At 48.9% G+C, this 27579-nt stretch overlaps 1 long non-coding RNA gene and 1 pseudogene across 1 annotated transcript; both read left to right on the top strand.

Annotated features, from left to right (window-relative positions):
- LOC131589807 (uncharacterized) overlaps nt 1–27579 on the top strand; it is a 583542-nt pseudogene that overhangs the window by 146127 nt on the left and 409836 nt on the right.
- On the top strand, nt 13255–14855 carry LOC131589905 (uncharacterized). The gene is made up of 3 exons (XR_009279874.1): nt 13255–13501; nt 13779–13835; nt 14137–14855. It is a non-coding gene; the product is annotated as an uncharacterized LOC131589905 (long non-coding RNA).

Raw genomic sequence — 27579 nt, 5'->3', positions numbered from 1 at the left:
CCTGGTATCCCCAATTGTCTGGTTTATGTTCTATATTAAGTTGTGCACCTTTAAGACTGGCTCTGAGAGCGAAGGGGGCGGAAGAAGAAGTGCGCAATTTGTGTTGAAAGAAAACATCACTCCCGCACATCCCGCTCCTGGACTGTGGTGTCTGCAGCACGGACACACTGCAGGACAGAGCTTCTCTCTGGCTTTTAGTTAGTTTTAGCTCGCTGAGGCAGAGGAGTTCCCTGGACCTTTGTTTTTTCCCTGTTTACCTGGATCTGTGCAAACCTGCTCTGGACTGAACACCCAGCCAAACCCCGGGAGCTCACGCCTGTGACCCAGCGGGGCCTGGGCCTCGGCACTTTCCAGCGCCGAAAGGACTGAGAAGAACCTGAGCGAGCCGAGCTACACCACATGAAAAGGACTTTTCTTCCTAGATTTGCCATCCCATTCAACAGCGAGAGGTTTTATTATTTAATATTATTCAATTTCTGTTAAATAAACAGCTTTTTCCACTTCTCTCCAAGGAAATTTTTTTCCTTTCCTGAACCAATTGGGGGGGAGGGGTCATTTCCCTGGGGAAACCCCCATTTGGAGTTTTCCTCCCTAAATTTGCCTTAAAGTAGGACAAAAGCCCTACAAAACTCCACAAAAATCCCATAAAATTCCTTAAATCTTCTCAAAACGCTACGAAATTCCAGAAACACCCCACAAAATCTCTTCCAATTTCCACAAAATTCCTGAAAAACCCCACAAAATTCTTGAAAAACACCACAAAATTTTAGAAAAATCACACAAAATTTCCTAAATCTTCTCAAAACGCTACCAAATTCCAGAAACATTCCACAAGATCTTTAAAAATTTCCACAAAATCTCAGAAACATCCCAGAAAATCTCCTACAATTTCCTTGACATTCCAAATATATCCCACCAAATTCCAGAAACATCCCAGAAAATCTCCAAAAATTCCCACAGAATTCCAGAAAAATCCCTCAAAAATCTTCAGGTCTCCTCAAAATCCTGTGAAATTCCACAAAAATCCCTCAAAATTCCAGAAACATCCTACAAAATCTCCTCAATATCCCACAAAATTCCACAAAAATTCCACTAAATTCCAGAAAAATCCCACAAAATTCAAGAAATGTCCCACAAAATTCAAGAAAAATCTCTCAAAATTCAAGAAAAATCCCACAAAATTATTTAAATTTTATCAAAATCGCAGAGAATTCCAGCAAAACTGCACGAAATTGCAGAAAAATTAAAAAAACCCCTAAATCTTCTCAAACCCCTACCAAATCCCACAAACACCCCACAAAATCTCTTCCAATTTCTACAAAATTTACGAAACTCCCAGAAAATTCCAGAAACATCCCACAAAACTTTTCACATTTTCTCAAAATCCCACAAAATTCTTGAAATGCCCAAGAAAATTTACTCAAATTTCCACAAAATTCCTTAAATCTTCTCAAAACCCTACCAAGTTCCAGAAACATCCCACAAAATCTCTTCCAATTTCCACAAAATTTAAGAAAAATCCCAGAAAATTCCAGAAATATCCCACAAAATTTTTCACATTTTATCAAAATCACACAACATTCCAGAAAAATCCCACTAATTTCAAGAAAAATCCCACAAAATTATTTAAATTTTCTCAAAATCCCATAAAATTCCAGAAATATCCCACGAAATTCCTGAAAAATCCCACATAATTCCCTAAAACTTCTCAAAACCCTACCAAATTTCAGAAACATCCCACAAAATCTCCTCCAATTTCCTACAAAATTCCAGAAAAATCCCAGAAGATTCCACAAACATCCCACAAAAATCCAGGCACATCCACCTAAATTCCAAAACATTTTCTCAAAATCCCACACAATTCCAGAAAAATCCCACAAAATTCAAGAAAATCCCACAAAATTCCCTAAATCTTCTCAAAACCCTACCAAATTCCAGAAACAACCCACAAAATGTCCACAAATTTCTGAAAAAATTCCTGAAAAATTTCACAAGATTACAGAAAAATCCCAAAAGATTCAAGAAAAATCCACGAAATTCCAGAAACATCCCTCAAAATTCTTTAACATTTACTCAAAATCCCACAAAATTCCAGAAAAATCCCACAAAATTCCTTAAAACTTCCCAAAATCCTAGCAAATTTCAGAAACATCCCACAAGATCTTTACAAATTTCCACAAATTCTAAGAAAAATCCCTCAAAATTCTTCAAGTCTCTTCAAAATCCCACAAAATTAAAAAAAAAAAAAATCCCACCAAATTATGGAAACATCCCACAAAATCTCCTCAATATTTCACAAAATTCAAGAAAAAAAAAAAAAAAATCCAGAAAAATCCAACAAAATTCCCTAAATCTCCTCAAAACCCTACCAAATTCCAGAAAAATCCCTCAAAATCTCCACAAATTTCCACAAAATCTCAGAAAAATCCCTCAAAATTCTTAAGTCTTCTCAAAATCCCGTAAAATTCCAAAAACATCCCACAAAATTTACGAAAAATCCCAGAAATTCCAGAAAAATCCCACCAAATTCCCTACATCTTCTCAAAACCCCACCAAATAACAGAAACATCCCGCAAAATCTCCACAAATTTCCACAAAATCTAGAAAAAATTCCCACATCAGTCAAGGAAAATCCCACAAAATTTCAGAAACATCCCACAAAATCTCCTCCAACAAAACTCCTGAAAAATCCCCAAAAATTCCAGAAAAATCCCACAAAATTCCCTTAATCTTTTCCAAATACTTCCAAATTCCAGAAACATCCCAAAAAATATCCACAAATATCCACAAAATCTCAGGAAAATCACTCAAAATTCTTCAAAAATTCAGCTAAATTCCAGAAAAATCCCACAAAATTATTTGCATTTTCTCCAAATCCCACCAAATTCAGAAACACCCCACAAAATACCTGAAAAATCCCACAAAATTCTTGAAAAGCCCCACAAAATTTCAGAAAAACCCCACAAATTCCAGGAAAAGCCCACAAAATTTCCTAAATCTTGTAAAAGCCCCACCAAATTCCAGAATCATCCCACAAAATCTTCGCATTACAACAAAATTTCAGAAAAATCCTACAAAATGCCAGAAACATCTCACAAAATCTCATCAATATCCCATGAAATTCCAGAAAAACCCCACAAAATTCCCTAAATCTTCTAAAAACCCCACCAAATTTCAGAAACATCCAACAAAATCTCTGCAAGTCTCCATAAGATTCAAGAAAAATCCCTCAAAATACGTCAGCTCTCCTCAAAACCACACAAAATTCCGGAAATTTTCACATTCCAAAGAAATCTCAAAAAAATCCAAAAACATCTCACAAAATCTCATAAATATCCCATTAAATTTCAGAAAAAATCCCCCGAAATTCCCTAGATCTTTTCAAAACCCTACAAAATTCAAAAAACGTCCCACAAAATCTACACAAATGTCCAAAAAAATCTCAGAAAAATCCCCCCAAATTCTTCAAGTCTCCTCAAAGCCGCACAAAATTCCAGAAACATCCCACAGAATTCAAGTAAAACCCCACAAATTCCAGAAAAATCTTACAATATTTCAGAAAAATCTTCTCAAATCCCCACCAATTTCCAGAAACATCCCACAAAACTGCCACGAATTTCTGCAAAATCTAGAAAAAATCCCACAAAATTCAAGAAAAATCCCACAAAATCTCTACAAATTTCCACACAATCTAAGTAAAATCTACAAAATCCTTCAAGTCTCCTCAAAATTCCATCTGTTCAGTTATGGCAGGATGTGATACATCCAGAAATATTTGCTTCATTTTTGGAGTCACTTTTAGCATTACAATCTTATTTGAGTTCCATCTTTGCCACCCTGGAAGAAAAGAAGCCCCAGGCTCCTCTGTCCTGGTTTTCCCCAGCTTAGGCTCGTTTCCACGTCTCACCGCATGCAAACCCACCAACCCAGTTCTGATCCGCTTCCACGTCTCCCCACTGCGCGAATCTGCTCTGGCCCCGATTCGCTTCCACGTCTTCCCGCTGCGCGGACCTGCCGAGCTCCCTCTGCCCGCAAAGGGTCCCTGTTCGAGAGCCAGGTATTGGAAAACCGCTCAGACTATTCACAGAGTCTTCACAGAAGTATAGCAAAAGTCGTTTATTTCTATCTTTAGCACGCTTGCATAGGGTCCTACAGGGTTTGTGGGGCTTAGCAAGCTACTATTGGTTAAAACATATTGTTTACATTCTTTTCCAAGTACATAAGGCCATTGTTTTCCTTTAATCTCGCTGTTCCAGGAGAGTTTCAAGAACACTGCCTTTAATATTGTCATCTGAATTAAAAGCTGGGTTGTGCACACAGGCTTTTACTAAAATATCATGCTTTTACTCTATTAAAATGTTCCCTACAGTAAATACAGGATATGTTATAATAAACAGAGTCCCAAGATCTTTCTTTTGTTGCCCAGGGTGTGCGAGGCATAGCGGAAGAGGGGGAAAAGGGTGCTTGTGCTCACCTACCTGCCAGGGTGTGCAGTGGTGCAGGGAAAATGGCCAGAAGGCACTTGACCTTTGGTGGTTCTGCTGAAGCCATGAGCCCTGTCCCAGCCAGGAAGCGCCATCTATGTCCTGCTGCCCGTGTGGTGCTGCCTGGATTGCTGAGGGCTCCCAGGTGCCTCTTGATCCAGCTCCTCTGGAGCTCCTGTGGGGCTGAGGCACTGCTGCTGGGTCAGGCTGGGGGAGACCCTGAGGGGATGGGGTGCTGGGAGGCCATGAAGGGATGAGGGGCTGCAGAGACTCTGATGGGACAAGGCAGTGGGAAGGCACGAGGGGGATGTGTGAGGGAGTAGGTGGCAAAGGGTTCTGAGGGAACAGAGGGCCCAGGAGGGTCTGGGGTGGTGGAAAGACCTGAGGAATTGGGTGTCAGAGGCCATAAGCAGCCCCTGGGCAGCCGCCTTGTTCCTGACACCCAGCTGCTCCAGTGCTTCCACAAAATGTCTCCCAGGCCTGCAGCAGAAGCCCTCGAGGCTGGGACACCACCCCTCCAGGAGGGTGGGGACAGCCCAAGGTGCACAGGCTGGGCTGGCTGGGGACATGCAGGGCAGGGTGGTGCTGCCAGGCCATGGCCACTGGGTGCCTGTGATAAGGGGCAGTGGGCAGAGGCAGGGCTGGCCGCCAGCCCAGGCCCTCACGGCTGCCCAGGCCATGGTGCTGTGACTGAGGCTCTCCTGACACAGAGCTCAGGGCCTGCAGAGCTGCTGCCACCATGGGGAGGGTGGCGATGTCTCCTCGAGCAGGGCTGCAGAGTTGCTGCTGCTGAAGCGGCTCTGGAGCCCCCAGAAACAGCAGCAGAGTGGGCACAGGAACAGCAGCAGCCCAAACGTCGGCACCTGCGCAGTGAGGCGTCCACAGCAGCTGGGTGCCAAACAGGGGGAGGCTGTGGGCACAGCTGCCTTTGGTTTGGCAAAAGGCTTCAGCAGAGTTGGCCACAATGGCTTTTTCTTCACTTGCAGCCTCACAGCAACACTTGGCAGCTTCAGCTGCAGCCTGTGCCCCTGACTGACTTGGATGGCCGTGCTTGAGGGCAGGCTCGCCTTCCACACTCAGGTGTCCCAAGGCAGTGGCATTGGTGCCATCGTGAGAGAGAGACACTGATGGGGTTCGAGCCTTGTGCTACACCTGTCCTCCCTCTCTTCTGTGAAGGCATCTTAATGACAGATGCGTCAGCTCTGAAACTAAACCCTTGACTTGCTTAGAACAAAGGAAGGGGCAGCATTCGCTGAAAAAAAGCAGGGACTTACATGGCTCAGTTTTGCTCTCCACTTGGGGAACCACAGAATTCCAGAGCACTTTGTGTTGGAAAGTATCATAAACATCATCCAGTTCCAACCACCCTACCATGGGCACAGGTGGTGTGCACACACTTGTCACTAGAATTGGAAGAACACCTCTCCATGTTGACCTTTTCTTCTCCTGGATTTCAAGCAAAGATGAAAAAATCGTCAGGTGAATCACGAATGAATATTGTAGCTCACAGAATTAGGAGCAGGAGTCTCCAGTGGCCCATGGTGTGTCCATTCAACCATTGTTAGATCACCCAGTTGGACTCAGCCCGGTGCAGCCTGGGCACAGGCACCACGCTGGTCCATTTCAGCATCCCAAAGTCTTTGTGGCTCCCTGTGCACCCATTGCCTCCTGAATCCATTCTTGAATTCCCAGTTACTGCTGTGCAGGACATGAGAACACAGGAATAGCTTGTTTGGCTCATTCTTGCGTTCGCTGCTCCTGCCTAAAGGAATCATCAGGATTATATGCTGATGGAATGGTATAGCCAAACAGCAAAGACTTTTTCTGTAATGTCTAAAACTAAAATCTTGTGTGACTCTTCAGACACTCTAAAATCCAGGGTGAAAATGACAGCTTTGGTATGGAAGAATCCTAGAAATTTTGACATGTGATTTTTCTAGTCAAGGATTTTAATGCCAGTGTGGAAACTACAAAAATATTAAAATTATTTTCATTAGCAACCCCTTTGAAATGGCATCAGGACACCTACAGGGGACAGGGTATGACACCAGGGACAGTACTTGGCAGTTCATGGCTTCAGATGTGGGAGATAAGTATTTTGCCTGGGTTCAACCTGAAGTTGAAGGATTCCCAGGGTTTTGATTGACTGGTCATTGCAGGTAAATTTAATAAATGCAAAAGGATGTAAAAGCACAATTTCTGGAGAATGTGCACTAGGGAGAAAATTGGGAGAAAACCTTGAACACAGCCAGCAGGCTCTGGAAAAATTTAAAAAAGTTAAAACTAAAAATAGATGTAGCTCTGTGATTGTCCGGGCAGGACTTTTTGTGTCTGGGGAAAATGTTTGCCTTGTATCAGCTGCACACAGACAGACAGGCAGCAACTGAAGCCTTGGACATCAGAGACTGGGCTAATGTTTCTCCCAGAAAAACAGACCGAAGATCACACTGAAACATGACAGTGCTTCTGTACAATCTAACCATCCTAAGAAATTCAGCAGCGGATGGTGTTTTTGTGCTACTGCAAACCCCTTCCATGGAAAATATCATTCCAGGAAGGAGCAACATCATTTGACAGATAGCAAGAGTGGCCAGCAGTAGCTCCAGGAGCTCCAGCCAAGACCCCTGCAGGAAGGAGCCCAGTCCCCAATGCACATGGGCTTTGGCTGCCCTCTGGCACAGAAGCCCACCAGGGACACAGGTCTCTGGGGCAGGAGATGGGCACCAGCACTGCCAGGGCTGGGGTGGGGTGGCAGGTCTGTGTCGGTGGGGACTCTGCCACACCTGCTGATTTCAGTGCTGGCTGGGCCCCAGGGCTCAGAGCAGCATTCGTGCTCTGGCCCACACGTTCCTTGTCTGTGTCACACCTGCAAGTTTACAATGGCCATCAGCCGGGATGTGTCCAAAGGAAGCCATGCCAGCTTCTGTGCAAGGCCCCGTGCCCTTCCATCTGTATCGGCAGCCCTGGGGGCTTCTTCTGCTGCCCTGAGCCTGCAGAGCAGGGCAGCGTTTGCTGATGGTTTGAGGCGTTCCTAAAGATCCTGTCGGGCTGTCTTAGACACTTTGGGCAAGGGATTCCGTCCAACCTGGGCTACTCTGGGGGGGATGGGGGCGGCCCCAGGGCAGAGGGCAGTGTGTGCAAGGGCCCTTTGTGACATATGGTCACCATGAGATGGAAATGGACAGGGTGTCAAAGGGCCCTTTGTGACACGTGGTGACATAGGAGCTGGCAGTGACAGGACCACACCACAGTGCTCGGTGCATGCGACGGGACAGGACACGCCAGAGTGGTGCTGTGAGGAGACCCCGCACAGCACACTCATTTGTGTCTGACCTGGAGCTTTTCCGAGGCTTTACTCCTACAGGTGACCTTGTGGAAAGACTGCGGGCCTTGGTGGTCGTGGCCTTCCCAAGGCTTTTCTCTTCTGCAGGTGCCTGCAAGGCCGGACTGTGGGACTTGGTAACCCAGAGCTTTCCTGAGGCATCTGCCATCCTTCTGGCCTGTGCCCTCAAGGTGAGACTGTGGGACTCGGTGACCAGAATCATTTAAGAGGAGTCTCCTGTCATTGTGGCAGAGCCCTCAAGAGCAGACTGCAGGACTTGCTGTCCTGTAGTCTTCCTGCAGCATCTCTACCGCAGGCGTCTTCAAGGCACAACTGCGGGATTTGTTGACTCAGAGTTTTCCCAAGGCATCTCTCTTTAAGGTGCCCTCAAGGCCAGACTCTGGCATGGCAGGCAGATTCCTCAGCCTATTCAAAGTGGTCAGGGGGAAAAGAAAGAAGGACACTGGAGCTGCTCCAGCACAACAGCCTGAAGAGCCGGAGCAGTTCCAGCCACTGCAGGATGGTGAGTAGCAGAGCTGGGCCACAGGGCTGATGGCTGCAACCAGCTTGGCCCCATCCCATCCCACCTGCTCTGGACATGCCCACAGACAGAATGGAAGAGGGGCCAGGGCTGCCCCACCCCCCACAGCAGCCCTGCTCCATCCCCTGGCACATCCCAGGGCTGTCCCTGCCTGGGGAGTGCAGGGCTGGGCTGTGTTCTCTGGCCTCTCCCACAGCCCCTCAGCGCTGGCTGCGCTCACTCTTTGCCAGATGCGGCCATGGACCGGACACAAGAGCAGGATCCCTCCCGTGGCCGCTTCCGCAGAACGCTGAAGGTACCTGCAGCCATCCCCACCTGGTCTGGGCCTGCTGCCACTGCTCAGCTGAGAACTGCACTTTTAGCACTCCATGGAACATGCCTAGTTTCCCTTTGTTCTCCTGCAGATGTTCCGGAAGTCTGTGCCCATTCAGCGTAGAAAGAACAGTACCACAGCAACTGAGAGCACAGCCAAGCCTGACTCTGGGCTGACTGAGCTCCAGGCAGAGCCTGATGTCAGCCCAGATTCACCTGACCACTCAGAAAAGTTTGACACCTCAGTGACTGAAAACTGGGAAGAGGCTTTTCTCATGTCAATGACTGAGGATGTGGCCATCACAGACACTATCAGTGGAGAGACTCAGGGCCTGACAAAGACTGAAACCAGCCCTGATTTGGCTGAGCACTCAGAAGACTCTGACAGTGCAATGAATGATCACAGGGCAAAGGCTGACGTGGAAGTGACTGAGGACATGGCCATCACAAACTTCAGCACTGGTGTGGCCATCACAGACACTATCAGTGGAGAGACTCAGGGCATGACAAAGACTGAAACCAGCCCAGATTTGGCTGAGTGCTCAGAAGACTCTGACAGTGCAATGAATGATCACAGGGCAAAGGATGACGTGGAAGTGACTGAGGACGTGGCCACCACAAACGCCGACACTGGAGTGGCTCAGGACATCGCAAATACTGACACCATGCCCACTCCCACAATTATTCATGCTCCCTCTACAGATTTCTTTGAGGAGAGAGGATTTTCTTCTCAGCAGGTACCCAGCCTGGGGCTAGGGTTGGAGGCCTCCCAGGGTCGTGTGCCCCCTCAAGCCATGGCCACTGGGCCCCCTCAGCCTTTCAGGCCAGCACAGTGTGGTGGGAAGGGAAGCACTTCTTGGGGGAAGCTGGGGAAGCTGATCCCTTTTACAGTGCTCCAAGTCTTCCCCATGCCTCCTCCAGGTGCCAGCCATGGTGAAAAACATTCACCAGAGTCTCATGTCCCATGCCACTGTGGGTGCCAGGCTGGCCATGAACATTCTGAAGCTGGCTGAAAAACACCCTGTTGATGTGGTGCTGACCCTGCTGCACTGTGCCCCATCATGTGACAGGTATGGGGCCCACGTGCCTTCAGAGCTCAGGGCTCACCAGCCTTTAGGGCCCATTGCCCTGCACAGTCTGTCCAATGGGGTCTGCCCAACAGGCAGAGAGGTCCAGGAGCCTTGGGCCCCTCTGTTTCTCCAGGCTGCTGCCAATGTTCCCTCCCTGCCCCTCAGGGCACTGGGGCTTTGTCACTTGGGCTCCCACAGCTGCATAGGTCATGGTGCTATGACTGAGACACCCCTGACACAGAGCTCTGATCCCACAGAGCTGCTGCAATGATGTGGAGAACTATCGCCTCGTCAGGACCAACAGTGGAGAAGGTGCTGGCAACACTGCTCTGTGTGATGGAGGACTGGCCTCTGCACAGCATGTGCACCTCCGATGGGGACAACAAGAAGGTTTTTTCCCTGGCTGTGAGTTTATGGGCCATTGCTCAGTCCCACATCACCTCTCCAGCAGCTCTCCACCCTCTCCCTGCCTCTGGGAGTCCTGGGCTGAAACCTGGGCTAGGGGCAGGCTCAGGGGACACCAGGCCCGCTGCTCCCCCTGTGTGTCCCCTTGGGCCCTGCCCCATGGACACCTCGGCACTGAGCGCTGTCTTTGGGTGCTTCTTTTGCAGGCAACTCTGGTGCTCTGGGTGATTATCCAAGTGCCTGAGTGCCACGAGGCGATGATCCTTTATTCCGCCCGCCTGTTTGTGGCTCTGCTGTTCCATGTTGTCATCACCACCCAGCAGATGCCACCAGTGGAAGTTGACATCTTCTGGAGAGCATGCCAGGAGGAACACCGCCTTCCCAGCAACCCCAACAGGTGCCAGTCCTCCTGTCCTTCCCATGCCTTTGTAGATACTGCCAGTTTTCCCAGTGTGACCTGGGCTTTGCTCTGCACACAGGTTTGCAGTGCAGGCCATGAAGGCTCTGCTCTGCTGTTTGCACTATGATAGTGAGTTGATGGCTATGGAGCGCAAGCGTGGCTGGGACACGCTGCTCTGTGCTGACACCCAGCACTATGCCGTGGGTCTGTTGGCCAGGTGAGTCCCCCTTCTCCCCGCTACCTCCAGTTTTTGTGCCCTGTGCCTGAGGTGTCCCCCACAGTCCTGTGGTCCTGGGTCAGAGGGTCACTGAGAGACGGCTGAGCAGACTGGAAAAGGCCGGGAGAGGATGCCCAGAAGGAGCCACCTCCCAAAGTACCCATAGTCCCTCCAGGGATGCTGAGGAAAGACCAGACCTCAGTGAGTCATTCCTAGGAGAGGTTTGCCCTCCCCACCTCAGGGTCTTGGTGCCTTTTTCCCCCCTTCCAGGGAGATGCACGGTGCCTCCCTATCCTTATGTTCTGGGATTGCACTCCGCCTGCTCCGGCTGCTCAGCGGGGAGGAGCCATGCTGGGATCTGCCCTTCCTGGCATTCCTTGTGGAGGTGAGCTTGATGGCCAGCACTACCTCACTGACCTGCCTCTCAGCTCTCTGCCCTTGCATAGCCACAGCTGCCTGGGACAGTGCCTGCTCCCTGTGCCGCTGCCTGGACCCAGCCCTGTGTGGTTCCAGGCTCCAGGTTCCAGCTGGGTCCCCTCTCACTGCCCTGTGCCTTTCAGGTCCTGGATTGCCTGGACTTGAGTGCATGTGGTGACAGCACCCTGGAGATCATGTCAATGCACCTGCAGAATGAGTGCAGGCAGAGGCGTCGCCTGGCACTCAGAGGCCTCATGGTGCTCAGCAAGGACCCCTTGATGGTGAGGACAGGGCAGCGGCTGAAGCTGTGCTGGGGAAAGCAGCTCCTTGTGCTGGCTGGGCTTCAGGAGCTGAGGCAGCTGCTCCCAGCTCTCCTGCCTCACCTGCCTGAGTGCTTTGGGACAGGCCTTTGGCCTCTGGGCCCGGCGGCAGCAGAGTGGGGTTGCAGTGCCAGGGCCGTTCATGGCTTCCCAGCACAGCCTTGTTTTCCACACAGGCCGTAAGAATGTGCAGCCTGTCTCAAAGCCTTCTGGAGCTGCTGGGTGATGCAGACAGAGATGTGGTTGGCATGACCCTCCATGTGTTCACTAATATGCTCAAGAACAAAGACATCCTGATATCCAGTACCACTGCCCCAAAGCTGGCTGAGGCACTCCTGCTGCTCTTTGACCATGTAAGGCTCTGTGCCCCCAGCCACAAGCACTGGCTGCTGTACAGAACTTTGCGCTTTACAGATATTTGGGGCTTCACCCAGGTGAGCCTGGAGTAATTGGTATTAAGTTCTTTTTCTCTTCCTTTCCTCCAGGATCACAGCCATGTGCAGCTGCTCTCCCTTGACCTCTTCTTCAAGATGATGGACTTGGTAATGGATGAGGGAAAAAAGCCCCTGGAGAAGATTTTGAGCCAGAGCCTGATTCCCCTCTTCATCCACTGCCATGATGAGAACCAGCATGTGGCGAAGGTCAGGTTTTGTGTGATGCTGGTGCATCCCTGGCAGGGGCATTGGCTTCCTCATGCCCTAGAACCTCCCAGGCTGCAGCCTCCTCTGGGCCCTGTCACCCAGACAAGAGTCCTGTGCCCTTGGCTGCAGTGCCATCTCTGCATCTCTGCTGCTCTCCAGGCCTCTCGGAAAGCGCTGATTCGAGTGGCCGAGTTCCTAAAGAGAAGGAATCTCAAGCAGCTGATGAAGAAGGAGCAGCTGTTGAACTTTGCAGAGTGTCTGGTAAGGACAGCCTGGAAGCCCCAGCCTCAGCCTGGAGAAGACCCTTGGCCCCAGCACTCAGTGTGTGGTGCTGGCATCTGTGCCCCTGCCCAGTGCCCCACCCAGGGGTGCCAGCCTGCGCCCCACACACCGCTCCCTTCCCTGGGCCGCACACGTTCTTCTCCAGGCTCCCGTGGCCCCGAGCCGGGTGCCAATGGAGCCCTTGGTATGCGGAAAGAAAAACTCTATAACTCACAGAATAGTTATGAGAGTAGGTATGAATTTATTCAGTGCTCAGGTGCATGGGGGATATCTCCTCCGAAAGCATGCACACCTTGGAGTCTTGTTTCTCCCTTTTTATTCTCTACAAACTAGGGTTACACAGTATGTCTAATACAGATTCATTTGCTAACCCTGCCTGTCCCCGCTTCATACTAAAATTAGTTCTACGCCTATTTGCAGCTGCGCACTGCTCCTTGTTGGTCACTCTGGTGGTCGTCTGGAGGCCTTTGGGGCTGAAGTCACCAATTTTCCTTCAGCTGAAATTTTCACCTTGTCTTTTTGTGCATGCTCCTTTCAGTTCTTTTGAACCCTCTCTTTCCATTTCTTGTGGCTTAGGGGTCCAAAAGAATCCAAGGAACCCCCTCACCCTATGGTGCATTTATGCTTGCATCCTGTTTACGTATTCTAGCTCTTTATCTCATCCTGCAGTCTTTATTCTCTTCCTGCTCTTTTGGGAGCAGTCAGCATTTCACACAGGTTTTGTAGCCCCTTCTTTTACTCAGGGCAATTTTTATAAATGATTCCTAATTTCTCTGTTTCACCCTGGCCCAGTGGCGCTGTGGGCTGGGTCGGCACCGCGGCTCCCCGGGCAGCAGCCGGCCCTCTGCCCCCTCCAGAGCCCGGCGCCAGCGGCTGCTGGCCGGGCCTCAGGGCTGGGCGGGCACGGGAGGCCGGGGCTGGCCGCAGACAGCGCCCGGCCGAGGGGCAGAGCCCGCACCAACCCTTCCCTCCTGCCGCTCTCTCCAGCTGGCACAGGACAGGAACCGAGCGGCTGAGGACCTGCGCCGGGCCCTGCCGTACCTGCAGAGCCCACAGGAGTCCCTGCGAGCGGCGGCCATCAGGTTCATCGGTGAGCCACGAGCCCGGGCTCCCTCCCCGCCCCACCGCAGCTCGGCCCCAGCCCCGGCTGCTGCCCCGGCAGCGGCACCCGGGCCCGGCGCCCTGGAGCCCCGGCTGCCCTCGGGGCTGCTGCCGGCCTCTGGCAGCCGTGCCCTTGGGCTGAGTCAGGATGCGGCAAGGGCCCGGGCTGAGCCCTGCCGGGGCGGGAGGGCGTGTGGCCCCAGGGCTGGCAGCGGCGCTGGCAGGGAGCTGTGCCGCTGGGGCCCTGACAGGCTCTGTGTTCCCAGAGATGGTCGAGGTACCCATGAGGGGGCAGCAGGAAGAGCTCTAGGCCTTCAGTAAGGGTGAGTGAGTGCTGTCTGTGGGGGCTGGCGGGGGGAGCTGCAGTCTCTGCCCTGGCAACAGAGGGCTTTGCTCCCTGTGTGGACGAGGGGTGGTGTGGGCAGAGCACAGAGAGATTTCAGGGACGCGAAGCAGGGGGTTTGGGGGGTGTGGATTCGTGACCAGGACCTTGCAGCTGATCCCGTTGGCCACTCCCCTCCTGTAACTCTGGCAAGAGCAGGCTGGGATGGCCTTGGCAGGACATTCTCCTAGGATTCCCACAGATCCGGGCTCTGATTGTGGCTCTGTTCCTCTCTCTTCCAGCCTTTTAAGCCCTGAGGAGGAATGACAGCCCTTCCCAGACAAACATAGTAGTTCAACTGATATTCAGTGAAAGAGCTGCAGAAGTAGGCTCATCTGCTGGCTCAGAAGAAACAGTGTTCATTTAAGACCTCCAGATGCCATGGACGATGAGAATACCTTGACACCAGAAGAGACCAGCTGGAGCTCCAGGCACAGCTAATGACTGGCACAGCTGAGCCTGTGGGAAGCTCATGTGGCTTCAGCCCTCTCCCTGCCTGTAGATAGTTCCCTCCCTGCAGCCCTCAGACACTGCCTACTCCTTCTTTTTCCCTTCCACTCTCCCTCCTTTTTGACAGCTCCATCCCCCCAGCCCTCAGACTGTGCCACCCCCTTTTTTGCCTCTCAACTCATCCCTTTGCTTTGTCTTCCAGCAATAAACAGTTTGGCTTTTTCACTTAACCTGCATCTGTGTGGAGCTGAAGGGTCACAATTCTGGAGATCTGTGACACAAATCCTGAGCCCTGAGACACACAGGCCCCTCCTGCTGTTCTCTTCTGCACTGTGTTTTGTTCAGAGACGCAGAGGAACGAGCGCAGATCAGGCTGGATAGGTCCCTGTGCTGAAGGTCCAGTTCCACAACATTGTGGAGTTAAAGGTCTTGCTGAGTACCCTGAGCCTTGGATTTTGGAAGAGCCAAGCTGAGTATGCCCTGAACCCCGCTGTGAGGGGTTCTGTGTCAAGCATCCACAAGATGGCAAAGGAGCTTAGAATGCCTGAGGCTTTCAAGAATAGCTTCCTGAAAGCACAGTAATGCTCCATCCCTGCTCAGGATCAGGAAGAGGGCAGAACCAGAGAGCATCTGGGCTTAACAGGGAGCTGTGGGTGTGTCTAAGAGCAAATGAAGCAGCAGCACGGTGGCCGAGACTCGGACGCACAACCGTGCTGGCGTCCGGAGCGCTGTCAGGCAGTGCCGGGATCCCGGGTTTGGTTCTGGGCCCCACAACTGAGGAACTGCAGCCCCTGCCTCAGAGCCTGTCAGAAAGCCAAGCAAGTGAGACCAGAGGGAGGGCATCCTTCCAGTCTCTCTTGGGCATGGCTGCAAAACAGCTCCTGCTCCTTCTTCCTCCGCCTCTGTTTGGGCCCTGCTGTTACAAACGGAGACAAGTTTAGACAAGTTCTGCCTTTGTCTCAGCTTTGTGGCAGCAGCTCATTTTGAGGCAGCCTGCACCCCAAATGTCTCTCGTTCACAAGTTCTTAAGAATGGCTGATTAGGTTTATTATAAAATTAATTCTTTATTGAATTGACAAAGGATTAACAGACATCAGACTTTAGATAGACCACTTAGTACATAGGACAAAACAAAAAGAGCCACTACTAGATCAAAAATACAGGACAATAAAAGGTACCTTGTTATAAATCCATATTGTGATACTGGCTTTTGCAAGTATTAAGATGAATGCTGTATGTTATATACTTTTGCAATGTCTTTTTCTCCTGCTTTAAGTTTTAGGCATAGGTGAAGAAGAATTTTGGACATTAGGGCAATGTCCTGTCTGTGCAAAGCAAGATAACCTCCAGGAAACAAATGAAGGGGCCCAGGCTGCTATCAACACTGACCGCCTGCAGAAGAAGGAAGCCCAGCCCAAATAAAAATGTGATAAAGGGAAATAAAATCTTTAAGACACATGCTCTAAAAAGGCGGATTCAGGGCGTAGACATGCAAAATACTTTTTGGAAAAATATGAGTATGCATTAAAACCCCACAGCAGAATGGGATAAAAGGAGTGTTCCAAAGATACCAGGTGTGTTCCTGGCAATGCACCAAGATACCCTGGCTGTTTTAACCCTTTGCTTTATTATCTTTGTCTCCCAATTGTCTTTTTGTTTATATTAAACCTTTTATAATTTATTAAGTGAGTGAACCTCATTTTTCACAATAGGAAGGAGTTCTTCACAGAAAGGCTGATGGGGAATTGGAATGAGCTGGCCAGAGGGGAGGTGGTGGAGTCACTGTCTCTCTCCAGTGGTGTGGGGGAGTGACATCAATCTCTGTGCAATAACTGATTTTGCTTTAAAACAATTGCTTCAAAATTGCTTCCTGTTACACCATGAGTGTCTGTGCTGGTTTGTATTAGTTGATACTTGGTGAGGAGGGAAGAAGCCACCCATGCAAATGATTTTTCTAGGAGGGGGCTGCTAAGAACTTCCTCTGTGCTTAGCAAAACCAATAGCTGGCTGGCTCTGAGAACTGACAACCTATGAAACCATTTAGAAGCTGGATTCTCCTCTGTGAAATCCACATTTGAAAGACAGTCAAGCCAAGGAAAGCTCTCTGTTGTTTCCAGCTGTGAAGAGTTAACTGGGTGCTGGTCAGGCCGGCCCTGCTCCACCCTGGCCTGCACCCAGCCGGGCTCCACCAGGCCTCCTTCACCACAGCCCGCACGGCCCCAGCGGCTGCCGGGCACAGGGAGGGGAAGCCATGGGCCTGCAGCTGAAATTGAAGGAAGCAGGGGCCTGGGACCAGCCATGTAGGCAGAACAGCCACGACTGTTCTGGCCGGGCCCCCTGAGATCTTGGCACAGCTCCAGGGCAGCCTGAAATTCATCACTGTGACTGCTTTTGGACCAGGCAAAAACCATCATGACAATCTGCAGGTCTGGGTGAGATATTAACTATTTCAGTACACAGATGAGACCTGCAGACCTCGATCCTCCCCTTGGGTGAGAGAAAAGGACAGAGTGAGGACATGTAGAAGACAACATGAAGTCAGTAAAGAAGGAGTCAAGTCTCAGATGAAAGGAGAATGAGGAGATGCCTTAGTATTGGGGCTGAAAGTTCTTTTGGTAAGGCCATGGACATGGACTGTGATACACTAAAATATCCCTTAATTCATGAGAAAATATGGAGAGATGGAGTGTTCAAACTCTAAACATGGGCAGAGGCCTGTAAGAGACGGTCTGAAGTTTCCCTCATCTGCCTCATAAGCATTGCAAGAACAGAGACCAAGACCCTGAAGACCCCAAGGAACTTTGTGCAGGGGTTCTGGCCTGGTTGAGGTGGAAGCTTGCCAGGTGATGGTTTGCAGGTGTGCTTGTTGTGCTGTCAAGGTACACTGCCTTCATTCCTGCTGCTGAGCAGGGACTTGTAAGGAGCGGCCTGTTCTGTACCTTACACCTGCTTCCCAGAGCAAGGGGTCTCATCAAAATAGCCAAGGAATTTCCCCACCTCTTGGCCAGCTGCCCCTTGCTTTGAAACAGACTGTAAAAATGACTTTTCCAAGTTACTTTCTTTGAGAGAGATGTCCCCATGGAAGAAGACACCGGCGACCCTGTCTCGTCCGTTGGTAGCTATAACCCCCCCCCTTTTTTCTCTTGGCATTTTGCCTCTTTATCCCTCTCTCCCTCTCTCTCTCTCCCTATCCTCTATCGCATAACCCATGTTGTTTGCACTAAAATAAAGATGCATTACTGCTGTTGTGATTTAAACTGAAATCCCTTGGTGTCCGTTTTGCACTCTTAGATCAAACGAACCTCTCACGACTCCCACTTGTGTTAGCGGATCGTGACACTCGGGAGCGGGGTGACCCAAGGTGCGGCTTAGAGCAAATGCTCCACGGCACAAGGATATTGGTAGGCTCACGGTGGAGACAAGGATGAGGAGGAGATCTCCAGTGTGGGTTCCAAAGGCTTTTACTCCACTGGAGCATCCAGGGACTGAAGACCAAGAACACAACTGTGTGGGTTTTTATCTGGGGGAGGCCAGAGGGCGGGTACAAAATTTTAACCAACAGGAAGAAACTATGGGAGGAGTGGAAGGTTCCATTCAACAATACAATAGGGGAAACAAGGGGAGCAGAGTGGGTCACATGGGCCAATGGGACATTGGAGATTAGGGGATTTCCACAGGGGCGGTTCAGGTAGGAGGCTGGCCTAAGGGAAAACTGACAAATGGGTGTAATGACAGATGGGGAACGTGACAAAACAAGGGCTAGGCTTGAAGCAGGATTGACAGGTGGGTAGGAGGATACAAACTAGGAGCAAACCAATGACTTAGGGGAATAATTGGAGAAACCATTCAAACAAAGCAGACATCACAACAATAGAACTGTTAACCATTACAGGAGGTGGCATCTTCAAGAGGCTATTGTCGGAGAAGGGAGACGCAGACACCAGGTGGTCGTCAAGCAAATCTCGTTTATTGATCATTACACTCGTGTTTAAATACATTATTTAATTAGCTCATACATATTGCAAAAGTATAGCTCATCATTGGTTATTCTGCTATCTACGACACTGCGAAACATAGCTATGTGCTTCTGCATTCTTGCGGTTACCAGACAGTCCCTGGTCCTTCTTTTTCGTTCTGTTTACCACATTCTTGTTCTCCTCCCCATATCTCAAGGGCAATCCGTCCTTGAGACTGTCTCTGCACTAGTTATGTTTTATCTCTGGCAAGTTTGTACAGTCATGGCCTTTCTCGCCTAACCATTCTGCCACAAAAGTCTCCACACTTCCCCCGTTTTCTTTTTGGATTACGAGGTTAGCGTGTTTTTCTAACAAGGCCGTAGTTAATGCAATTAAGCGGTTCTGAATGCATTGTAAAATACATGGTCCAAAAAGCAAAATTATAACAACAAGCAAAACTGGTCCAGCCAACATCATAAGTACATTTTTCACCCATCCTCTCATACCCCATGAGTCCAACCATTCACCTACTGGGGCTGACTCAACGGTGATTTTCTTCATATTGTCTTTCAATTGTTGTAACTGCTTGTGAATAGATTCAGAATGGTCTGACAAATTCATACAGCACATCCCTTCAAAATCCTGACACCCATGTCCTTGAGCTAGTAATAAAAAATCTATAGCAGCACGATTTTGCAATACCGCATGCCTAACACTACTAACATCTACAGCTAACTGAGATAATATATTTGTGATTACATTTATTTGTTTCTCGGTCCAACAGGCAAGTTTTCCCAACTGATTTAACGCCTGTGCTGCTGCAACTCCGGGGAGAAGTATAGAAGCAATGGTATTTGCGGGCTTGTCCCATAGCTGTACTTCATCCTGACAACCTTCTCCCAGCAGCTTAGTTGATCGCCGCTCCCTAACTCGCTTCTGATTCCAAGTACCATTAGCATGTAAAAGTTGTTGAAAATCGGGGGCAAACATCGTAAGTTTTCCAAGATAACAGGGGCCTCCCCAAGGTTTTGATGGTATACCTGCCCATGCCCGATCCCCACAAATTAAAAAGATTCCGGGTGGTAATTGTTTTGGTCTTCGGTTAATAGCATCAATACTTGCAATAAATCTAGACCCACAATAAGTGCCTTTCTGATATCTATGATCAAAAGGAGACACAATAGTACTGCCATTACTGGGCCTGCTAAGCGGGTCTTCCCATGGGTATTCTCCGGGGTGCCCGAACTCGATACAATAGTTTCCTGCCTTAGATCCCAACAGCTGCAGTTCTTGAGGTTCTGTTCCTGTTCTATTTAACGTCATCGTAATATTGGCCATTTGTTGTGCAAATGTTGTTGGCATAAATGATCCTCTTTGACAAGGGGGGCAAATTGTTTGGTTACACTGGCTATTAAGAAATGGTTGTACCCTTGGGACTCTAGTTGATAAAAAGGCCGCTATGCATGTTACCGTATGATTTCTTTCTATTTTGAATTTAGTCCAAGCATCAAATTCTTCAAAATCCATTAAGGGTAGTCCAATGAGACATGTTCTAAATGGATCACTTGGGGTAGCCATGGATAAGCAAAAGGAATTAACTCCTGTTGCATTGGCCCATGCAATCCACATATTAGCTCTCGGGTTGATGTCCAGGATTGCTGTGGTAGTTATGAGCTGACTGCTCAACCATAGCCCTAGTAGCCAGTACTTCACCCCAGTTGTTATCTTCCACTTGCCACCATGGTGGGATAAAAATGTTACCCACACACTGAACTCCCATAACGCTGGAGTAGTTTTGTTTCTCAATCTTAACTGCATGTTGCTGAGTCTGAAAAGCCCTTTCTACCCACTCAAGTTCTTCCTGCGTGGGGTCTAACCCTTGTGTCCTCCTATACGCGATGAAGGACCTTACTGCATTCTCTTCCCTAACGCTTAGCCACTCATGGTAGCATTTCCTACACCAAGGTGATCTCAATAACCCTTTTGCAATCCACACAATCTTACCACATCCCCCACATAACAACCTGACCCACACAGAACACGGCCCAGGGCAGCTTTCACACTCAATATCTGGTATGGTAATTTGTTTACGGTATCCACGGAGCTCGGTAACGATTGATACCCAGTCCTGCGGTGTCTCCCAATTTAATTCGAGTCCAGTCAATCCTCGTAGTTGCTCGAGGGCTGTGTTCACAGATATGGAGAGCTGCTCAAGGAGGTTACTGGCCATTGGCTGTATCAATCCAGGGCTTCACCCATCTAGCTGGAATCCACAGTGTTCCTGAGGGGGTGGAAACACAAACATAACCTCTGCCCCAATACAAGACTTCCGCAGGACCGTTCCATAGTCCTGTTTTCGGGTCTCTATATCGAACGACAGCTTTTAGACTCTGTTTCTCCTTCTGTCCTTCCTTTTCTGCATGCTTAACTGCTGGTGGTTCACTTTCATCCCCAAAAACACATAAATGATTTAGAACAAAAAGAGTCTTGGCTAATTTTTCCTGCGGATCTGTTATTTGCTCCTGCTTTCTTAGATACTGTTTCAAGGTTCCATTTGCTCTTTCAACTATGGCTTGCCCCGTGGGTGAGTGAGGAATTCCTGTAACATGTTTGATTCCCCACAATCTCATAAATCGACTGACCTTCTGACTAATATATGCAGGTCCATTATCAGTCTTTATTTCTCTTGGCAGTCCCATTACTGCGAGACAGCTGGTTAAATGCCTAATCACCTGATTTGCCTTTTCCCCCGATTGAGCTGTGGCCCAGATATATTTGCTACATGTATCTATGGTGACATGCACATACCTCATTCTGCCAAATTCAGAAACGTGCGTGATATCCATCTGCCAAATGTCATTACTCTTCAACCCTCTAGGGTTTACGCCACAACCCAACCCTGTACCACTATTGTGATGACTGCAAACTGGACAAGCTCTTACTATAGCTTTTGCCTCTTGGATTGCTATTCTATATTCTCGCACCAATCCTTTTGCATTCTGGTGGAATCGAGCATGCGACTCCTTGGCTTCTGTTATTTTGTCATCAACTACATTCATTACTAATCTATCTGCCCTTGCATTTCCTTCTCCTAATCCTACATCCCACTTGTGGCTTCGAATGTGAATAACACAATAGGGTTCTGTTCTAGCCCTCACAGCCCGTTTTAGTTGCAACAACAATTCATATAGTCTTTTGTTCTGGACTTCCTTGACTGCTGCATCTTCTATTCTTTGTCCTACCCCTGCTACATAGTAAGAATCTGTGACTACATTTAAAGGCCCTTGTAGTTTACTTAATGCCCACACAACGGCAAGAAGTTCTAATGTTTGCAGACTGTCTTCTGGAGCCGCTTCAATCATGTGATGTTTCCATTGGGACCCTTCCTTCCAGGTTATGGCTGCTTTCCTTGACTTTTTCCCGGCATCTGTGAAGACCGTAACGGCTTCTGGTATAGGCTGGTCTGACCGCAACGGTTTTGCAACCCAGTCCCAATCTTTTAACCATTGGAAATGTCGTGGTATTAAAGGCCCTGTACAAACAGATGCTCCTGATCCCAGCAACGCTGTCTTTAACTCCTCCGAATTATGCAGGTACCAGTCTAGGTCTTCGTTTTTTATAGGTATGTAAATTGTTGTAGGTTCAGTTCCAGTAATTTCTATTATCCTGGTACGGCCTTTACATAACAGGGTGGCCATCTGTTCAATTTTTGTACTTATTGTCCTTTTTGCTTGTAGTGGTGGGGATAGCCATTCCAGGACCCTCATTTCCCCCGCTTTTTTCTGCAATTGTGTAAGAGCGCCGAGAAGATGTTCTGAGGTATTCCATATAGTAAGGTCAATGGGCAAATCAATATCGCGACGGGAAACAAAACCTACTTCTATACACTGGAGAATATCTTTGATTGCTTTGTTCTGTTGAGGGGAAATCGTGACAGGCGAACTGGGATCTGTTCCCTTCAACAGTGGGCGAAGGCAGTTTAGTAAGGTGTTTGGGATGCCAACTATGGGTTTCAACCATTGAAGATCGCCAAGTAGGCGTTGCGCGTCATTTAAAGTGACAATTTTTGTTGAGAGCTGCAGTTTTTGTGGACGCACAATTTGATTGGTAATAGTCCATCCCAGGTACTTCCAAGGTGCGGTCTGTTGTATTTTTTCTTGAGCAACCACAAGAGATGCTTTTGCCAATGTAGTTTGGATCTCTCTCAATTGATCAGAAGTGAATTTGGGCTTTTGAGCAAAAAGAATATCATCCATGTAATGATAAATTATGGTCTCAGGCCACTTTTGCCTCAAAGGCTGTAGGGCTGCATCGACATATAGTTGACACAAGGTAGGGGAGTTACGCATGCCCTGAGGCAATACTGTCCATTCAAATCGCTTATCAGGTTCCCCTCTGTTAATTGCAGGCAAGGTAAAGGCAAATCGCTTTGTATCTTGTGGGTGGAGGGCGATAGTGAAAAAACAGTCCTTTAAATCGATGATCAGAAGGGCCCAGTGTTGTGGGAGCATAGCTGGATTCGGGAGACCTGGTTGCAATGCTCCCATAGCTTCCATTTGATCATTTACTGCTCTCAAGTCATGCAAAAGACGATACTTTCCAGATTTCTTCTTAATCACAAATATAGGAGTATTCCATGGGCTAGTAGACAACTTTAGATGACCTTGTTGAAATTGTTCTCTGACTAGTTGATGTGCTTGCAACAAACTTTCCCTTTTTAGAGGCCATTGCTTAACCACCACTGGTTTGTCGGTTGTCCAGGTAAGTGGAATAGGGAAAGTCCAAGCAATGGCAATTACTCCAAAGGGTGCTCATTAGACAGAACAACTCCAAGCTGGACTAAAATGTCCCTTCCTATTAAACACTGTACTGTTGGAGGTAAAGGGACAACCGACAACACAGCCACTAATGTTTGCCCATCTATGATCACTTGTATAGGGGGCGTTCTTTTAGCTAGCGTGTATCTCCCGACTCCGGTCACTGTATCCATGGTTTGTCTGGATGGCCAACTGCTAGGCCAATACTCCGGAGATACTATGCTGGTGTCTGCTCCCGTGTCCAACAAGCCCCAAAGTTCTACTGATTGTTCAGCATATTTCAATGTTATTTTCTTTTTTGGTCTGCTGTTTAAGTCCATTGTGAGCATGGCTATCCCTGATGATCCAAATCCTTGATTATTCCGAGGGCCTTGCATCAATGTTTGAATGCCTTTGGTTGTTTGTGGCAGTGGTATAAATTGGGCAATGCGTTGACCGGCTTCAACAGTAATTGGAGGGTAGAGCATATATGCCATAATTTGTATCTCTCCGGTATAGTCCGCATCTATGACTCCAGGTAAAACAAATAGGCCCATCACAGAAATCGAGGAGCGCCCCAATAAAAGTCCTCCATATACTTGTCCCCTAATCTTTATTGGGCCGTAAACTCCCGTAGGAATTCGAACAGGGTGTGTTGTCATCAGCGTTGTTTTTATTGCTGCTGCCAAGTCAAGTCCCAGGCTCCCGGCAGTGGCTGGTTGTAGACACGAGGTGGTGCTGATGTCGCGGCAGCAACTTGTGTCTGGGCGCGGCCGCCATTCACGCTCCGCCGCGAGTTTCCCGAACGTCGGCGGCAGGCAGAAGAGTTATGCGTATTGCTTTGACAATTTTGGCACCAGACCCCAGTCGCGCGGCATTGTCGTCTCATGTGCCCTCCTCCTCCACAGCGGCAGCATTTCATGGAAGGGGGCTTCTGGGTCGCCGCCGCGGGTGCTGCTGCTTGAGCACGGAGCGGAGCAAGAGCAGCTAACACTTGTGTCTGTGTACTTTCTGCCTGTTTCTGTAACCCCTCTCCTAATGCTTTAATGGCATTCACCAGGAATGCTTGTTGCCCTGTTGGCTGTAATGCCATTCTTTCTAAGGCTTCCTCAATCGTCCAATTAGCCCCCAGGGTCGACAGAACTCTTTTAGTAGTCTCGTTACTATTCTGCAAGGCACACTGTTTAAGCAAAGCCCCTCGCATATACTCAGGGACCCCTGCTCGTTCTATAGCGGCAGCAGCCTTATCAACAAAGTCTCCAAAAGACTCCTCTCTCCCTTGTTTGGTTCCCATATACATGGGAATTCCTGAGCTATCTTTCACCTGACTGATAGCAACTCTAACCAGACGCATAGCTTCCCTAACTTTGTCTGGTCCGGAAATCATCTGAGCCTCGGTTCTTTTATAATTTCCTAATCCCATCATCTCTTCCACTGTAATTCCCTGTAACGGATCACCTGGTCCTCTTTGAACTCCAACCGACTCTTGAACTAAAGCTTGCCAATGTGCGTTAAACAGCAGCTGCTGATGTTGAGTAAACATCAGTTTCACAATGCTTCTACAGTCATTGACAGTTAGCAAATGCGTATCAAATATGTAGTCTATCATTTGTTTAGCTGGTTCACTCTTAAATCCAAATTGACTCACTGTCTGTCGCAGCTGAGCTAATAACTTCCAATCAAGAGGTGTATAGGTCCCTAACTGAACAGCTTGTCCTTGTTGGTTTACCCCCGGGGTGTAAACTACAGGCAGAGCCCACGTCCTTGCCGCCTCCACGGTGACTTCATCCCCACTCTCTAGCCCATGCTTAGCCAATGCGTTCCAGGCTTCTCTCCTCTGTCTAGCCATTTCCTCCCACAGGTCACTCTCTGCCCCAGGGACAGGATCTGGCTCTGGCGGAGATTGTGAACTACGCATTCCAGGCTTAACAGATTGGGCTGAAGGGTCCTTAATATCAGAGGTGGCTACGACAGGCACTTCAGCGTCCTCTGTGGACTCATTGAGAGGGGGCGCCGAGGGCCAAGCACAATCATCTGTGCCCAAACTGCTAGAAGCAGGTATAATTACTTGAGAGACACTTGGCGCTAAAGGTTCATGATCTCCATACCGTGCATTCCTTTTATAGGCTTCTACTGCTTGCTGAGCCGCTCTTTTTTCTGCCTGATGTTTCAATAGAGTATTATGCACAACTCGCCAAATTTTTCCTAACTTTTTTGCTGTTTTATCTTCTTCTAAGACTGCTTCACACAACACATCTCCTAACTTACGCCACTCACTCAATTCATGTACCGTGTGCGGGTTGGAAAAACAACCCTTCGCGTGACCCCATGCTAGCAATCCCGGTACGTCTTTTCTAGGATTTATGTCTCTAACCCCCAGCTTATCTAATAACCCCAAAAATAAATCATATGCTGCTTGCCTGTCCATTTTTGTCGTCAGCGCTGTTGCACCTCTCCGGCTCCGGCAGCACGTATGGCTCAAGACCACCGATGTAGTCCTCGAGGGTGCTCTCCCTTCGTCGTTTAGCACCGACCCGGGTGCATCGGGCCCCAACACTACTTCACCGACCGTGGCGCGTTCTCTCCCCCGGTTTCTTTTCAGCAGGGGGTCGACGTCGGGGTCACCATTTGTCGGAGAAGGGAGACGCAGACACCAGGTGGTCGTCAAGCAAATCTCGTTTATTGATCATTACACTCGTGTTTAAATACATGATTTAATTAGCTCATACATATTGCAAAAGTATAGCTCATCATTGGTTATTCTGCTATCTACGACACTGCGAAACATAGCTATGTGCTTCTGCATTCTTGAGGTTACCAGACAGTCCCTGGTCCTTCTTTTTCGTTCTGTTTACCACATTCTTGTTCTCCTCCCCATATCTCAAGGGCAATCCGGCCTTGAGACTGCCTCTGCACTAGTTATGTTTTATCTCTGGCAAGTTTGTACAGTCATGGCCTTTCTCGCCTAACCATTCTGCCACAAAAGTCTCCACAGGCTATGGCATGTGAGTGAGCTCTTGCCACACTGACACTCATTGTTCTGCGTGGAAAGGGACATTGAGAACTTGCCTCCAGCATTCTCCATGGATCTCAAACTGTCATGTGCCAGGGCATCCAGATAATCCATGTTCTGATATCAATCTAGATGGGAGCACAGATCAGAACCCTTTCCATGGTGCCCCCAGTGGAGCCACGTCCGCCTTTGTCTATCAGGAAACGGGATGTGGAAAAAGCGGGCAGGTGCCACCCTGCTCTATTTGTGTGCCAGGCATGAGCCTCAAGTGTTTCTTGTTTCTTAGCTAATTTCTCCCTGGCTCCTCTTTAACACGAGCAAGAGAATAGCATTGCACAGACCAGTTTGACAAATAAGGCTTGTGCACGACTGAATGCTTCCACTAAATTAAAAAACCAATGTGCTTGAAAGCCAACCTTCTGTTTGCTCAGGCCTCCTCACCTCTGTAGGTGAGGTGACTTTATGCTGCTGGTATGTGGGTTTTAGGAGTATGTGGGTTTTTATCTGTGATAGAGGTGAGGAAGTGTTCAACTCATTCCAATGAGCTGGCCAAAGCAGTGACTTTAGTGTCTCTTTGGCTGGGAAGTAGCACCAGCCTTGTTGAATGCAGGCAGCAGCACGAGCAGGGCTCCTCCAGCAGCAGGGACACGCCACAAGCCAGGAGGGGACCGTGGCACCAGAGGGGACCGTGGCACCAGAGGGGACTGTGGCACCAGAGGGGACCGTGGCACCAGAGGGGACTGTGGCACCAGAGGGGACTGTGGCACCAGAGGGGAACATGGGACCAGTGGGGGCTGTGGCACCAGAGGGGACTGTGGCACCAGAGGGGACTGTGGCACCAGAGGGGACCGTGGGACCAGCCGTGCCCAAGGCCTGAAAAGGGTGGCAAAGTCAGGTGGTGCTGCCTGCCTGCATGAACAGCTCAGGCAGGGCGTGGTGAGGAGCCAGCTCTGGGGGCCATCCAAAGAGTCCTGCCAAGAGCAAATGGTTCTAATATTCTCTCTGGGAAAAAAAAAGGAGCAATCTTTAGAGTGAACTGGTGCTAATAAATATTTGCTCACATATGGTGGGGTTTCTCTGCAAATGGGCTTTGATGGGCAATTTCTGACCACATTTAGTTTTGCTCTTTAAGTTGAGCACCTGAGTAGCTTTGTTGAGGAGTGGAGAATAGTTTGTAGCTCAGTGTTTTCTCAGGAGGAGCCTTACATTTAGCACAGGAGGAAGGTAAGGCAAAGGTTTAAAAGCTTTCCCCTCCTGAAGTGACGCACTTTCCGAGGAGTCTGTCAGGAGAATTCCCCTCAGCCACTGCCAGGGCTGTTTTCCTCCTCTGCAGACTCAGGATTCTGGGAGTTCCAGAAGCCTCAGTTCACACGGTATTTTCCTCTGAATATTTCTTGTTGTGCAGTACACAGGGAGAATATTTCATGCTAGATTCTCCTCTGGGCTTTGAGGTGAATCTCAGTAATTCTG

This window comes from Poecile atricapillus, chromosome 30 (assembly GCF_030490865.1).
Source record: "Poecile atricapillus isolate bPoeAtr1 chromosome 30, bPoeAtr1.hap1, whole genome shotgun sequence".
NCBI classification, from domain to species: Eukaryota; Metazoa; Chordata; class Aves; order Passeriformes; family Paridae; genus Poecile; species Poecile atricapillus.
The sequence above is the reverse complement of the archived record's forward strand: the minus strand, read 5'-3'. Positions and strand labels throughout refer to the sequence as shown.